A 13,506-nucleotide genomic window follows, 5' to 3' on the forward strand; every position below is an offset into this window, starting at 1 on the left:
AGACTTTGTTTTATTCACTTTGAATAAAACATCTCTAGTGCTTAGATTGTGGAAGAAACATAATTACTCGATATGCTGCTTTTGACTAAATGAATATCAAATTCATATTCTCATTCTTATTTTATAAGAAAAAAAAAAAAACTCTGAGGCTCAGAGAGATTAAGTAATCTACCCAAGGACATATAGATGTAGATAATCATGTGGCAGATTCACTTGCTTTTTTCAAAATGTTAACAACTTCAACTACTTGGAGAAAAAAGCTTTCAGCAAATTAATGCTGTATTTGGAAGAACACATAGTTTAGATATCTCATATTCACTGCATGTATTACATCTGCTGAGCATTTCCTAGCCCATATATATATGTATATATTACTACATATATATAACTGTATATTCCTAGCCCATATATAAATGTGTGTATATATATATTCTATACTTTTAAAAGAGAGATGCCTCAACAGGGAAGATTTGCAGGAAAACTCTAGAATGAGTTTTAGACATCATTTTGTTTTATTCACTTTGAATAAAATGTCTCTAGTATCTAGATTATGGAAGAAACATATTAATTACTCAATATACTGCTTTTAACTAAATGAATATCAAATTCATGTTCTCATTTCTATTTTATATGGGAAAAAAAACGCTGAGGCTCAGAGAGACTAGGTAATCTACGCAAGGACATATAGATGTAGAATAGTAATCACTGGGTGTCAACATAGGTTAAATACCAACAGACCATGGTGTGATCACTGTTTGGGGAGGATCACTCGATGATGATTATGACAATGACAATAAGAACAAACACTTGGGCAATACTGACTGTGGACTCCGTGCTTTCTGAGCATATACAGTTGTCACTAACTTATCTCATCCACACAAAAACCCTCCGAAGTGTAAACTATTATTATCCCCACTTTACCGATAAGAAAACTAAGGCAAGAAAAGTAACTTGCTCAAAGACATACAGTAACTGTACATAGTTAAGCCAAGATTAAAACTGAGGCAGGCTAACTTGGAAGTCTGTGCTTTAGCTCTCTGCTCTCTTGACTTGAAAATGATAAAGTGTGTCTTTATTCAGCAAGCCACTTGGCAAGTCTTGGTCTTGAAGACAACAGAAGATGTGTGGATTGAATTAAAGCAAATTAGCAGGGTTCATATTTTATTAAACAAATTATGTTAAGCAATACTGATTAATTAAACAGTGTCACCTTAGAGGAAGGCTCCTAGACACATACCACAAGGTCCATTCTGTTCAGTATTTACATCACTTGAATAAATACACAGAAGATAAGCTCACCCAGTTAGCTGATTTCACCAACCTGCAAGGCTCTGCAAAGGTGTAGAATGACATAGCTTTAAAATAACTGTGTTGCACCTCACTGGAAGGAGAGTGACAGTGTCCAGAGAAGGGCAGCAAGGCTTCTTTTGAATCCTCCACTGATGTTAATGCTCTTCTTTTCCTCTCTCCTCCTTTAGCCCCACTTCCTTTTCCTGTTTTAAGCTACAGCCTGTATCATGGTCTATTGGCAAATTGCCACTTCAATGGGTTTGCTGTAATTTAGAATCACTAATGACGGTAACCTTTCTGTTACCCTGGTCCCCACCAAACACTGAATAGTTCTCCTATACCCAGGTGGATAAAAAAATAAAAACAGCTAAGGCAAAGTATCTTTCTAATTCCCCACCTTCTCATAATACCTTTAAAATCATTCTATCATAGTTACCTGGTAAACAGCGTTCTGCTCCCAAGTCATTCACATTAATATTTAATGTTTGATCGATTTAAATGCGTAGAGTTGCAAGTGCACTCACAAATTCTGGGTAGTTTCCATTTGAAAATAGAAGGATGACTCACCAGGCTCTCCTTTTCCTGTAAACAAGCTTAGTGCAAAACACTTGAGCCCTGTGTGTTTTTAATGTCCCTAACTTCTGAATGTTCCTGCGTGATAGGGGTAGATTAATGGCTCAAGCCATATAACAGTAGGTTGAGGACAAACCTTGCAACTGCAAGCGGTGTTGTTTCCTGTAGACAGGTGGAAGCCTCCTCAAATTAGGGCCCAGGGATGCGCCCTCTGCTGGCTCTGGGCCTTCTGCGCCTTTGTTCAAGGGCTTGGGCATCCACAGCTGGAGAGAAAGTGGAAAATACTAAGAGGAAATAGCTAACGAGTTCCGGAAATTCTGCCATTTCCTTAACAGAGGTCAGCATATATAATAGAGCTCCTTCACCCCACCACGTCTGCCCTGTCCACCTGAACCTCCTGCGCCATAAAACAAAACACAACCAAGACCCAAAGTGGACCGCAGAGAAATTTGTTAGAGCTGTTGTTTCACTGGGTTTGACATCGACTTGAGGGAGCGGGACGTCTAAGCTACCTTTAACAAATAGCATCATTTATTAATGCCTCTCTGTGCCTGAAGCAGCTCATTTGTTACAGTGCCTGGGAACACGGCCGTTGAGCTCATTTTCAAAGAAAAAGGAAGGAGGACACTGGAAAATGTTTCCTCTCGGGCAGACATGCTGATGAAAAGTTGCTTGGTGCATGTCCAGATTTCTGTCTCTTGCTGAATTTTTAATCTTGTTTCTCTTGGACGAGCCTCACCTCTCCGGTTTTCACCACTGATGCATGTGTAGGGGTTACGCTATTCTGCAACTATAGATTTTGTTTGAGAGGGGCAGCACCTGGAAAAACTGGCTAGGGAAATAGTGGTATTGTTTTATTAACTCCCTTAGCACAGTCTCTATTCTTTACAGCTTACTTGAGAAATTGTGTTAATAATAAAGCACGTTTGCAGTGAGCAATTATAGTTCATAGACTTTTCCTTGCTTTGCTGAAAAGGCATTACCGTCAAATGGATGCCAAATAGCAATGTTGTACATTCAAAGAGGAAAAGGGGGTTAGGTGTCTTAGAACTATCTAAATCACTCCTGTAATTTGCGATGTGGAAAAGGGAGTAAATGTCCTCATGTAAAATTCAAAAGAAATACTGGGACAATATCTCCCATAGCAACAGCTGTTTTAGAAGTTCCGGCATGATTAACAAGCGTCTGTTTCATCTTTTTTTCCTTTGTTTAAAATCAGATCGCAGCCTGCTAAATCAGCAGGTCAAAATAGTACTAAGACTTTCACCAAAGAAAAATGTGACTTCTATGGAATTGCTTTATTTTTCTGTTGAGATCAATTATTTGCAGTATTGTTCATCTGTTTTTAATTAATCATTAGCTAACCATGATTAAGTGAAGAAGTTGATTGTTTTAAAGAATCAAAAAATATTACTAAAATAAAAATTCTCTATCTTCATTAATATTTACATCGATTAACTCATCAGAATACATTTCAATGCAATAATAGCTGCTTGAAATTACTGTTGATACACAATGACATTTGACTTCTGAGTCAGTGGGCACATTCCAAGCTTGAGTTCCTCAGACAGCCCACTCTGAGATGGAATGTTTATTTGAGATAGCTCTTAGGAGCAATACCTGTGGAAAGAAGAGGTAAGGAGCAGAGTTTAACAGTGACCCTGCAATACCAACACCAGCAGTCTCAGCAGACCCCACAGGTGCTCTGAAGCTAAAAAGCCCTTCAGAGACTGGCTAGTCTTCCTACTCTACAGTGACCAATGCTTGAATGTGGGCGGCTTCAGACAGGGGATGTGGTACCATCCCCAAAGAGGATTGATAGCTGATGACCTTCTTCCAGCAGCACTATCAGCAGCTAAAAGAATAATTCCTGTAATCCTGAAGAGAGATTAGGGTGGTATGTCACTAGTCCACCATAGTATATATGCATAAAATCTAACACTCATCTTTTTAATAAAAGTCATAGAAATTAGGGAATGTAGCACAAAACTAAACACAATCAATATTATGCGAAAATTATTAAACATTTTGGAGTTGGGAATAAAGCACTTGATCAGAGTTACAGTACCTATTATTTCCTTAACATATCTGGGAAAATAAGAAATTTAAACTTATTAAATTCCCATAAAAAATGAAATAACCACTTCTGGGAAGAAAAGAATATTCAAATACAATTACTCAAAACAAGAAAATTAAAAGATTTCCTGTGTTCGTTTCTAAAGTAAATTTCCATACGAGGTTATTTTAATTATCCAGCATCCACATGTGCTATAAATGTGTTTAACTTAATAAATGTACCTTCTATAAATGTCTTGCATTAGTGCAATGTCAGTTACATTAATTATCATTTTAGAGTCTGCCTTTGATTAAACTGTGTATGCTTAAGATACAATTAGGATACACAAACATCGTGTCTCACTTATGAATATTTATAGATGTCATTTTTAGCAATTACTTGCATCTTTATTTGATAGCAATAAAATGTAAACATTCAAGAGTACTGGGAGTTTCTATACAGATTTTTTTCTGTAAATAGCATTTGATAAGGACTAAGCATAATATTTTCATTAACTATATACTTGAATCATCATCATGTAAGTGATATGATTAAGAATTCAGTATATAGTATTATATCAAATAGTCGTTTACATATAATTAATGTATAAATTGCATTGCAAGATAAAAAAGTCATGAAGAAAATGTGTGACTCTCTTTTGTATGCTCCAGGAGGCCAGGGCAGTGTCTGCATCTGTTTTGCTTACCACTGAATCCTTGGGTCTTAATGCATCTGGCATATAGCAGGCTCTCAGTTTTAAGCATTTGGTGAATATTGAAGGGATTATAAATCTCAGTTTTAAAAAAAGCAAGTTTTCTTCCATTTCCAAAAATGAAGGAATCTGATTCATGGTTGTTTTCAGGTTTAGACAAAAAATTAAGAATAAACATTTTAATGGCAAATTTGAACTTACATATTGAAGTTAATATGTTCCTTTCTTTCTGTATTATTTCACGCATTGAAACAGATTCTCCTTTTACTTAAAACAAAGGATTTATTTTCATTGCAAGATATCAAAATGAAACTCAACTCCAATTTTAATACCATATTATCTAGCAAACATACTAAACAGCAAGTGCTAAAATTTTGTCAGCAGGATAAATAAACCCTTTTAACAAAAAGGATATTTAAAAGTTTTATATATTTGCTCTAAACTTCCAAATTTCCCAAAACGTTCTTAGAACCCAATTGAGTTTCTCCAAGAATAAGTAGGAAAAACTTAAAGAAAAAATATAGAATGTGTATATAAATGGAATTGCCAAAGTCAGCCATGTTATTACAAAACACCAAGATAAACTCAGAATGAAAATGTCCCTTAAAAGTTGCAAATGAGTATGTTTTGCTGATTTGGAAATACCCAAATCCAACCACCCCCATGTCTTAAGTACTATAGTTTACTACACTTTTTTCTAGAAATAGAAACACAGCCACTCTATATTTATGTTCTATTAGTGGTTGAGTTTTGGAAGTCATGCCAAGAGGATTCCAGAAATGAAAAAAAAAAAAAGATTTTGTATGAGTCATCTATTATGAACCTCCATAAATCTACATCATTACCAAAATATGACCAAAATTGCTATGTAAATACCCACGAATTGGAACAGATGAGAGAAACAGGGTATTATGTTAGAATTCAATTAGTTCTAATATGGTAAGAAAGCTACATTCATCTTGGAGTCCATGAAAAATTTTTTGCTGTTTTGGGGGATCTTCTTTTTAATGATATGTTGACTTGAACAGAAGGCTGATGCAGGAGAAGATCTGTGGCACGGGCTTGTTACCCTGTAGTGTAACCACAACAGTATGTGATGGCATGCTCCATCCTCCCTACATTTCAAGGCTTAACTTTAAAAGGTCAATATTTACATAGAGTACATGAAGACAAGACTGGAAATCATTTGAATCTCAGTCCTCAAAAGAATGACTTTCCATTATTTTCTAACATATGTTGGATTAATATTCCTCTAGGAGTTATTTAACCAAATTATAGTCGCAATAGAGTTTTGAATACAAATAAATATCTCATTTCCTTGAGTCTATGGCTAAAAGTCACTTTAAAAAGACATATTTTACACTATTTTAATAATATTTTACTTCTAATTTTATTTGTTTCAAAAATTTCACTGAAGAATCCTTTTAGAAAAAACTATTCTAGAAATTCAAGTAAGAATATTTCAGGTCATTTCCATTAACTAGTTACACATTACATATTTTATCTAGTAAAAACCTAATGCCATTCCCCCAAAACACACACATATGCACACTCCCCAATCTGGAACCTAACAGGAGGTTAGTAAGTGTTACATCAGAAGGTAGTGGCAATTCCTGCTAGTAGCTTGTATTAAAACCAACTGATACAGGCCTAAAAGTAGGAAAAAGAGTTATTTCTTTAACTGATCATCTGAAATGTATCACTCTAAGACAATTTTTTGAGAGACAAGCACTTAAACATAATTCACTAGCTCAGTTCTAAGACCAGAGTGACGTTCATGAAAATGTGACAGAACCACATATAAAGGGTGATTTTGGAACAGAGTATAATAAGACTAAATGCCTCAAGACAAAAAGTCCTGAGCACTTTACACGTTTGTTAAATTTTGCCATGGCCTCCATTTTACAGATGGCATATCAAAGCTTAAAAGAGTTAGGTAACTTACCCATAAATCCACTGCTTATAAATGGTAGCTTCAATCCAAGCTCAGGCTGTTTGACTCCAGTGCTCACATTTTCATAGAGTGGCTATACAATGGAGAGAAAGACACAGACACAGACACACAGACACACACACACACACATACACACACACACATTGTCAACCATTTCTATTCTGTGTTATTTTTATTATTCTAGGATTTTAAAAAATAACAGATGAAACTGCCTTTTCATTGGCACATGCAATTTTTTAGATAGAAGATACCACAAATATGTGGAACAGATAAAATATAAAGTACTATATAATTAATATCCATGGTAAATAATATAGACTAAGAACAACAGAGAGATAAGAAAACGGCAGCAATGTGGACTGAAATAGTTAGAAAAGGATTTTCCAGAGGCAGTAGACTTAAAATGGATTTTGACATTTGAGTGATAATTAGACAGTCGTATTTGAGAATGGAGACTATTCCCATCTGAAAGAAAACCACACAATTAGCTGTACAATAAATAAAAATTAGAGTGGATCACCTTAATTGTATAAAATGTAAAGAGCACATAAAGTTATACAACATCATAATAAGATTATTAATACCAATTACACTTAAAGGTTATCTATTTTGAATAACACTAACAACTAAGTTACAGAATACTGTGTTTGAATACTTTGTGATTTATGAATATAAAATTCAAGAACAGGCAAATAAAATTAATCAACTACTAAAATAGAAGTCAGGCCAGGCAGGGTGGCTCACACCTATAATCCCAGCACTTTGGGAAGCCCAGGCTGGCATATCACTAAAGGTCAGGAGTTTGAGACCAGCCTGGCCAATATGGCGAAACCCTGTCTCTACTACAAATACAAAACTTAACCAGGCTTGGTGGCACATGCCTGTAATCCCAGCTACTCAGGAGCCTGAGGCAGGAGAATCGCTTGAATCTGGGAGGCAGAGGTTGCAGTGAGCCAAGATCACCACTGCACTCCAGCCTGGGCAACAGAGCAAAACTCTGTCTCAAAAATAAATACATAAATAAATAAAATAAAATAGAAGTCAGACTAGATGGCTACTAGACAAGAGGGTATTGACTGGGAAGGGACACAGGAAAACCTTCTGAGGTGCTAGAAATATTTTGTCTTGATTCAGGTGGTGATTAGACAGATGCACATAAAAATTCACTGAGCTCTCCACTTGAGATTTGTGCACTTACAAACTTCCTCTTTGTGAGTTACACCTAATTAAATTAATCAGTAAAGATTGGAGTCTTTGGCAGGAAACAGGGTTATTTAGTGTAATATATATTTACCATTAGAAAAATGTTTACTGACCACATGGACTACAGGGTAAAAAATGAAAATAAGAATTAAAAAAAATCTCTCAAGATTACCAATTCCAACTCTGGCCTTCACAGATAAGAAAACTGGCACCAAATGGATGCAAAGACTTGCCCCGGGTCACATGGCATTCAAAGGCTAACATAGATTAACATGGTTGAAAGCTTTTCTATCCTTTGGTCATGCCTCCATAATGTATTTCATGCACCAAATATTTCTAAAAAGAAGCCTGACACACTGTTGAATTCTTAGCAATATTTATTTTCCAGTTTCCATATTATTGCTTGCTTTGGTCACACTTATTTTTCTTCCCTATTCTTGACCTCTCTAAACTGAATTATTTCAATCTTTCCTTGAAATTTAATTTTATTCATTTTATAGAAATTTGGCAACTGTATTTATTCTGAGACTTCAAAGAAATTCCCTCCATTACCGAGACTTACGCCTGAGTCATTTCGTGCTTATCAGCATTCTTTCATGTGCATAATCTTTGCTCCTTTGCTCCTTTGCTCTCTGGTTAGAGAAAGAGGTGATGTTTGATATTGATGCAGACAACATCGCTCCAGGTAGATGTGTTCTCCCAGATCCTTTTGCCTAATTTACCTACCACTGATCTCCAGAATAGCTGTTCACAATGGCATTCCCTACCCTCCCCCCAACAACCATCCTCCTGCTATTCTCAACTATTTCTGAGACTTCAACAATGAAATTTGCCTATGAGAAAACTGCTAAGTGCTTTTTCTTTGTATGTTTTTCATTCTTGTAACTCTCAACTCAAAACAGCATTCTCTAAATTTTATGTGTGGGGCACAAGTGGCTTTTTTGTAGAGATCTTGACACTTCTTAGATACGTTAAGGTTTGCTGAAAACCTTTAGGCAAATTCACATGCCATGACATAATTGAATTACCTGCAGAGCAATCCCTTGGCATATTAATAAACAACTGTAAATGGCCGAAAATCAAATATTTATTCCTGAAATAAATAGATGCAATGCATGGGTACATTTCTTGTCATCATATTCACAGATGAGTACAATCTATGTTTCTTTTTTTTTTTTTTTTTTTTTGCAAGTCTACTATTTTACCTATAATTAGAGACATAGCAATCTGGTGAGCTTTAAGCTATTCCAGCAATCTTCAGAACAGTTTATAGTCAAAGGCAACAGATCCCAGAACTTTGTTATTCACTGCCAACCTTTCCATGGGCCAATTTGGTTCATATTCCTCTTTGTTGACGTAAATATGACAATTCAGATGAAGGCAGATTCAGAGACCTCTGATCCATAACAGCTGAGAAAATTCTATCATCACTCTAGATGGGCTGTGCCAGATTTCTTCCATCTACCATTTCAGATCCACTTCCACCCTGATCCATCCTACTCTGTGTTCCAGGAGGCTGATTCGAATGGACCTTTTCAAAGAGTCCCCTTGCCTTCTGGTTTCCTGTTGTGTTGGCCAGTGGAGAGCACCAGTAAGACATAGGGGGAAGTAAGCAGAATAAAGCCTGAGCATTTTTGCCCCTGGCTCCTTGGAGGGAGGATCACCTCATCTTGCTCTATCCCACGAATGAAGATCATTTTTCTGTCAGGCTGCCTTTTCCAGACAATCTGCTCTGTCTCTAGATTCTATCACCACTTCCTTCCCTTACTCCTTTGGGCCTAGGAATAACAGTCTCCACTAGTTCTGGGTTCTTGACTTCCCATATGGTTTTCCTTGCCCACATCTTTTCAACTGACCCCTGTATTATATTTTCTTCAAATTACTCAATTTGAGTGTATCTGTTTTGTGCAGGGACCTTAATGATCATTCAGCTTCAATAAGCCAGTGAAAATAACTTTGGAAATGTGGCCCATCTGGAAAAAAGAAATGTTTCATTTGCTTTCTTTCCATCTCCAAGCACATAGAGTAGTAGAGGATTAAGTGAGCATCGGACTGCCACATCAACCTGACTGTCAGTCCCAACCTTTTGCCCAAAGTCTCCTGATAGTAACCACCTAATATAAACTGGAGTGTTTTAGCACCCAAAAAAGCAATTGAGACATATTACAAGCTTGTCTGAATTTCTGTTTGAGAGGAAATTGCTTTAAACCATAAACCCCCGAAGCTGAGTAGTATGTTGGTTGTTTAATCTTCCCTGTATAGTAGGATTTATGGACTAACTCATGATGGTGACGATTGATGAGAAAGTGAAAATAAACCCTGCTGATAATTAAACTGTGCTTCTCCTAATAGAATGTTTTCAATTATACCTAGCAAGGTCAATAGAAAACAATGTTTTCAGTATAACTCCAAGTCCACATTGTAGCTATAAAATGACTAACATTTTATAGCTACATCTTCTGAGTCAACTGTTGCTTTCCCAATGACATCTCAGCCCTACTGCAATCTTTTGCCTCTCAAACAAAGATCATTGAGGTACCCAATTGCTGAACTGCTGCTGCTCCTCAACAGCATCAACAGAAACCTGGTGGCCACTTCCCTAAGCCCTCCTGAGAATCATTCAGCACAAGCCTGAACCCTATAAAAATCCCCTCCCCATCCTCTCTTATTGAAATACCCTACAGTCCCTTTTGTAGTATGTTTTCCCAGGCTGTGATAAGCTACATAAGCCTCACTTTTTTGATATAGCAATATTATGGAACCATCAAGAATTAAATCCAGGAACAGATGCTCCAGTCTTACTCCCTTGACCTCTTTACCATTATTGTGCAACTCTTGTGAAATGTGCTTTCACTCACACAGGCCAGTACACATTTGCCTATTTACACAAATGGCTGAGAATTTACATTGTCCTGGAGGGTAGCCCTTAACAATAACTGCAGGAAGCAGAACTATAACTATTTCATCTCCTTTACGCCAATCAAGACAACTCTGAGGTGTGACCTACACTATCTTCTTTTCAGAGCTTCCCTGTGAGACTGAGCCAAAGTTACTGTAGAATTTTGCTTGATAACACAATTTTATCTGTCTGATTCCTTTTCCCTATTAGTCCAGCTTCCTCATTTCCCAGCTGGTTTTTCTAGTGAATGCTTCTTAATACTTTTCCATGAATTTTCCTCTGATAGGTTGCTTCTAAAGAACTCGAATTATGACAAATGATAACAGAACTTAAATGGCAAATCAATACAATAAAGGCTCCTGGAGGAAGTGATCATCTCAACTAAGATTTAAAGAAGCTGTAGAATTTATGTAGGTGGAGAGGTAAGGAATGGCACAAAAGTTCAAGGAGATAGCAACAACAAAAAATGATACAGAAAAGTAGTTTGCTGTGTGCAGAGGCCCAGAAGCTGCTGCATAAAACTGGAGCACTCAGGATGGACCATGAGTGTTCAGTCAGTAGCAGATCATGGAAGGCTTTTTGTGTCACCCTAAGGATTTGAACTTTACCTTATGGCTGAGAGAAACATAATACGATTTACATTTCATATCCACCATTCTGGTGGCTGTGTGGAGAATGGATCTAGTTAGATGGCTACTGTAAATACAGCAAAAAAGAAAAGATAATGCATGGAAGTTAGACATAGACTAGAAGACACAGATTCAAGAAATAAAAAGTAAAATTGTCAGGTCCTAATGGATTATGGAAGCTGAAGGGGAGGAGGGAACCATAGATAATTCTAAGTTGAGGAACAGATGCACAGTGATAACACAGAATCTACGGAGATGGGAGTTTGCTAAGTTGGTACCATGAAGATTTTAATTTGACATGCACTGAGATTGAACAGCCCATGAAATTCATTGACAGAAATAATACAACCAGTAGTTGGAATGAAGAATGTGAGTGTCAGGGGAAATATCTGAAAGGGAGATATAGGTGGTAATGAAGATTCTGAGAGTAGATGAGATCACTCCAGAGTGTGTTTAGTGAGAAGAGCAGTGGTGTAAGGAAGGAACCCTGTAAATCACCATGTTTAATGTTCTGGGAGAGGAACAGGACTCTAAAGGAGATGGGCCAGCAGAGTCAAAGAGGTTTGAGGAAACAAACAGGGACACACCTTCTTTCCACTTTTCCAATCACCACACTGCCCTTTCGTCTTCCTAATACATTGCGCTTACATTTATGGGACATTGACTCAGAATAATGGCAAAGTTCCCTTAACATTTTTGGACCCTGAAATGTTCTCATGGCCTGAAAACTCATTGTCCCCTAAATTGGACAAAATTCAGTCCTGTTCTCAAAGTCTAGCTGTGTCAACAAACTGGGTGGTCTGCTCAATTATTTCTATATAGGTGGATCCTGTGCCCTGAGAGGATAGGCAGTGTCACTTACACACTAACATGCATGAACCAAAATTAATCCATCTCCTAACATTTTCATACATGGTTGTGAAGACCCAGCTTTCCCTTTATTGTCCCTTTAAAGCAAAGTGGTGACCAATTCTGCCAAAGACCCGTGTAGCCAGGGAGGGCTCGGAAACTGCCTTCCTCCCTAACCATCAACAAATTAATTACTTGTCAAATTGCATCCTGACAGAAATACATCAGAAGTCTGGAGAAATAAAGAAATAAAGAGAAAAGTAGGGCAATACTAGAGTGATTCTGGTTTCTACCGAATTTTAAAATATAAATTAAAACAATACCACCACTGAACCAAGTAACTTGTATACGATGGAGTTATTCTTTATTGAGGGCTTGCTCAAAACAAATATTTTCACATTTAATAATCAAAATGAAGTTTTGAATAGCAATTTATATAATCCCATTTTTAAAAAATAAGCAACTGAGGCTAACTAGGAATTCAAAGCCAGACAATCCAGCAATCCCATGACTGGGTCATAATAGTTTGTTTTTGCATTGCTATAAAGAAATATCTGAGACTGGCATTCCTTTTAAAAGACAGGTATAGTTTTATTTTTCATACGGCTAGAACAAAGATATCCTTACATCTCTGCGCAGTTAATTCTATGCTAGAACTTTTTAAAAGGCAAAAATTAAAAACAATGGATATGAAAGCTGAATATATGATGAATGCCAAGTCAAAACAAAAAGAAATGGCTACTTCACTGAGAAAGCAGTGTGAGTTTATTTTAAAGTTAATATAGACCAGGAAATTTCAGCCATAAGGCTCAATGGGATCATGATGAAAAAAATTTTTATAATGTCAACGGTACTCAAAAAAAGGCATTTAATAAAAGGTCGTCAGAATAATAAAGAAGCAAATTAGTTAAATACATTAAAAAGGTGATTGCATACTTTTTAAGCAATTAGTCATGAATTTCGGATGAGCCAATGATGAAAGAAAAAGGTACCAACACACTCACTGCCCCACTAGACCAAACAGAGGATAAGCTATGCTATTGGTAGACAAAAGTTCTTGTTCTAACAGTGAGCCCTGTGCTTCCAGAGTCTATATGTAAACTACATACCTTCCTAAGGCAAGTGGAAACCTCGCATATAAAGGGCAATCACCCATTTACACTCCTGGAAGATCCATCTTGTGAAAACATATTCTACACTCTCACCACTCGGGAGAGAATTTTGTTCTTGTAAAATCTGAAAATACATTTTTACAGCCTGGAGTCAAGTCCTCCTGTAAAGATGGTGACTTTTTAAGAAACACATCAGCAGTCTGTTGCTTGTCTCCTGCCAGTGCTGACC

This window comes from Piliocolobus tephrosceles, chromosome 5 (genome assembly GCF_002776525.5).
Source record: "Piliocolobus tephrosceles isolate RC106 chromosome 5, ASM277652v3, whole genome shotgun sequence".
Taxonomy (NCBI): domain Eukaryota; kingdom Metazoa; phylum Chordata; class Mammalia; order Primates; family Cercopithecidae; genus Piliocolobus; species Piliocolobus tephrosceles.